The sequence below is a fragment of the Siphateles boraxobius genome, unplaced genomic scaffold (genome assembly GCF_051911475.1).
Source record: "Siphateles boraxobius isolate OS27281-9 unplaced genomic scaffold, OSU_SipBor_1 120, whole genome shotgun sequence".
Classification (NCBI taxonomy): domain Eukaryota; kingdom Metazoa; phylum Chordata; class Actinopteri; order Cypriniformes; family Leuciscidae; genus Siphateles; species Siphateles boraxobius.
The window spans coordinates 3,207,501-3,211,705 of record NW_027508723.1 but is presented as its reverse complement, the minus strand read 5'-3'; positions in this window follow the sequence as shown (position 1 = coordinate 3,211,705).

Genomic DNA, 4,205 nt, shown 5'->3' with positions numbered 1-4,205 from the left:
GAAAGAAGAAAGATTAGTTAGAAAGAAAGAAAGATTAGTTAGAAAGAATAAATATTAGTTAGAAAGAAAGAAAGAAGAAATATTAGTTAGAAAGAAAGAAAGAAAGAAAGAAAGAAAGAAAGAAAGAAAGAAAGAAAGAAAGAAAGAAAGATTAGTTAGAAAGAAAGAAAGAAAGAAAGAAGAAAGATTAGTTAGAAAGAAAGAAAGAAAGAAGAAAGATTAGTAAGAAAGAAAGAAAGAAAGAAAGAAAGAAAGAAAGAAAGAAAGAAAGAAAGAAAGAAAGAAAGAAAGAAAGAAAGAAGAAAGATTAGTTAGAAAGAAAGAAAGAAAGAAAGAAAGAAAGAAAGAAAGAAAGAAAGAAAGAAAGAAAGAAAGAAAGAAGAAAGATTAGTTAGAAAGAAAGAAGAAAGATTAGTTAGAAAGAAAGAAGAAAGATTAGTTAGAAAGAAAGAAAGAAAGAAAGAAAGAAAGAAAGAAAGATTAGTTAGAAAGAAAGAAAGAAAGAAAGATTAGTTAGAAAGAAAGAAAGGAAGAAAGAAGAAAGATTAGTTAGAAAGAAAGAAAGAAAGAAAGAAGAAAGATTAGTTAGAAAGTAAGAAAGAAAAAGAAAGAAAGAAAGAAAGAAAGAAGAAAGATTAGTTAGAAAGAAAGAAAGAAAGAAGAAAGATTAGTTAGAAAGAAAGAAAGAAAGAAAGAAAGAAAGAAGAAAGATTAGTTAGAAAGAAAGAAAGATTAGTTAGAAAGAAAGAAAGATTAGTTAGAAAGAAAGAAGAAAGAAAGAAAGAAAGAAGAAAGATTAGTTAGAAAGAAAGAAAGATTAGTTAGAAAGAAAGAAAGATTAGTTAGAAAGAAGAAATATTAGTTAGAAAGAAAGAAGAAATATTAGTTAGAAAGAAAGAAAGAAAGAAAGAAAGAAAGAAAGAAAGAAAGAAAGAAAGAAAGAAGAAATATTAGTTAGAAAGAAAGAAAGAAAGAAAGAAAGAAAGAAAGAAAGAAAGAAAGAAAGAAGAAATATTAGTTAGAAAGAAAGTAAGAAAGAAAAAGATAGAAAGAAAGAAAGAAAGAAAGAAAGAAGAAAGATTAGTTAGAAAGAAAGAAAGAAAGAAGAAAGATTAGTTAGAAAGAAAGAAAGATTAGTTAGAAAGAAAGAAAGATTAGTTAGAAAGAAAGAAGAAAGATTAGTTAGAAAGAAGAAATATTAGTTAGAAAGAAAGAAAGAAAGAAAGAAAGAAAGAAAGAAAGAAAGAAAGAAAGAAAGAAAGAAAGAAGAAAGAAAGAAAGAAAAAAGAAAGATTAGTTAGAAAGAAAGAAAGAAAGAAGAAAGATTAGTTAGAAAGAAAGTGTCATGATTCTGCCCTCTTGTCATTTCCTTTCTCTAGTCTTGAGGCAGGATCATGACAGACCCATGTTTTGTGTGCAGGCACATGGCCTTGATTTTGGGTTGTGTGCTTGTGTTGTCTCGGTCTCTTTCCCCGCTCCCTTGTTATCCTCATCTTGTCTTCATTGCCTGATCAGTGTCACCTGCTGTCGTTATCTGTTCTCCCTATATTATCCCCTTGTGTTTGCTGTCCTGTGCTGGTTCATTGTGATTGATTGTGTGCGTATCCACACACGGTAATACTTGTGAGTACCTTGTCTTGAGTTCTGTCTAAACAAAGAAGTTTTCTTGTTATAGTTATTTTGTTCCTGTGAAGTTTTATGTTTAAGTCTTAGTCTATTGTTGTTAGTCTTTTGCTTTGCCTGTGCTGTTTTTCCTCCCTCGTGGGGTTTTGTTTTCCCTTTTTGTTATCAATAAACCTTGTGTGTCAGCAAACTGTCTGCAATTGGGTTCGTTCCTGAAAATCCGTGACAGAATGAACCAGCCAAAGAAGAACCCAGCAGACAGTTTGTCTTTTTCTGCCAAGCGACAATCTGATCCCCTTGAACAATGGTGGCTGTCGACTACCTCCGACATGAAGGGTGGCAAGGCACCGTTTTCCCCCCAGGGAGAGAGGTCGTTGAGAGAGTATGCCCAGGCCGTGGAAGAGAGGAGGAGGTTCTTGCCTGAGATCCTCCTCAACTCATACTTCATCGCAGGTCTCAATGGTCCTCCTCCTTTGACTGAACGGGAGGGGCTGATTCGCCGTCCGTTTTGGGAAGTGGTGGACCGTTTGTGTCAGGAGGAGCTGCAGGGCTCCTCCACGAGGTCTTCACCTTCTGCCTGTCTGCCTGTTATTCCTGAGGGTCGTTTGTTAGGCGTCGTGACGTTTGGGAACCAGGTTAGCTCCTCCACGACTCCTGAGATTCCATCTGCTTCCTTCGGTCTTCGTGGAAAACGAGGGAGGCGGACCTCGTGGGAGTCCCCTTCAGAGTCCTCAGCGACTGAGTCAACCCACCCAGAGAAACCTCCTCTTCTACCCGACACGGCACCTGCTGCGCTTCCCCAACTGGTCACAGATCCGGCTATGGTCTCTGCTTCCCGCCCTAGGAGAAAGAGGAGGAAGGGGGCTTCCCGTTCCCCGTCTCTTCCTTCCCCTGAACCTGCGACGGTTCCTGGACCAGCTGCTGAGGGCAATGCTTCGGCCAGCACTGTTCCCGAGCCAGTCTCTGCCAGCGCGGTTCCCGAGCCAGTCTCTGCCAGCGCTGTTCTCGAGCCGGTTTCAGACAACACTGTTCTAGGATCTGTTCCCGTCAACTCGTTTCCAGTGTCAGCTGCAGACATTGCAGGTTCAGAGTCTGACATGAGTAGCGCCTCTTCTGAATCTGATATGATGAGCGCTGTTTTTGGTTCTGCTACTGAGTACACTGACCCCTTTCCTGCTCTTCAGCCAGCCACAGTGTTGCCCATCTCCGCCCCACAGTCGCCTACATCTTGCCCTGTCTTTTGTCCTGTACCGTCTCCTTCCCAGTCTAGTTCTCCTAGCACTTCTCCATGTGTCACCCTGTCCCAGTCTAATTCCCCCAAGGCTTCTCCATGTGTCTCCCCGTCCAAGTCAGCTCGGATTCCTCGTCCTCAACCCTTGTCCCGTAAACCCAAGACCCCCAGTCCTCCTACCCTCCCTGGTCGACCACCTATGAACTTTCTTGTTCCCCCACCCCCCCTCCCTTGTTTGTTATTTTTATTGATGCATCCCAACCCCATTATTGTATATTCTTGTATGCCGTTGCTTTTATTTGTCATGTTTTGTTGGTTTGTGTCTGTTTCCCAGTCTGTCATGTCTCGTGTTTGATGTCCTCTTTTGGAGCGTCTGGTAGCCGCTCCTTAAGGTGGGGGTTCTGTCATGATTCTGCCCTCTTGTCATTTCCTTTCTCTAGTCTTGAGGCAGGATCATGACAGACCCATGTTTTGTGTGCAGGCACATGGCCTTGATTTTGGGTTGTGTGCTTGTGTTGTCTCGGTCTCTTTCCCCGCTCCCTTGTTATCCTCATCTTGTCTTCATTGCCTGATCAGTGTCACCTGCTGTCGTTATCTGTTCTCCCTATATTATCCCCTTGTGTTTGCTGTCCTGTGCTGGTTCATTGTGATTGATTGTGTGCGTATCCACACACGGTAATACTTGTGAGTACCTTGTCTTGAGTTCTGTCTAAACAAAGAAGTTTTCTTGTTATAGTTATTTGTTATAGTTATTTTGTTTTGTATAGAAAGAAAGAAAGAAAGAAAGAAAGAAAGAAAGAAAGAAAGAAAGAAAGAAAGAAAGAAAGAAAGAAAGAAAGAAAGAAAGAAAGAAAGAAAGAAAGAAAGAAAGAAAGAAAGAAAGAAAGAAAGAAAGAAAGAAAGAAAGAAAGAAAGAAAGAAAGAAAGAAAGAAAGAAAGAAAGAAAGAAAGAAAGAAAGAAAGAAAGAAAAGTTAGAAAGAAAGAAAGAAAGATTAGTTAGAAAGAAAGAAAGAAAGATTAGTTAGAAAGAAAGAAAGAAAGATTAGTTAGAAAGAAAGAAAGAAAGATTAGTTAGAAAGAAAGAAAGAAAGATTAGTTAGAAAGAAAGAAAGAAAGATTAGTTAGAAAGAAAGAAAGAAAGATTAGTTAGAAAGAAAGAAAGAAAGATTAGTTAGAAAGAAAGAAAGAAAGATTAGTTAGAAAGAAAGAAAGAAAGATTAGTTAGAAAGAAAGAAAGAAAGATTAGTTAGAAAGAAAGAAAGAAAGATTAGTTAGAAAGAAAGAAAGAAAGATTAGTTAGAAAGAAAGAAAGAAAGATTAGTTAGAAAGAAAGAAAGAAAGATTAGTAAG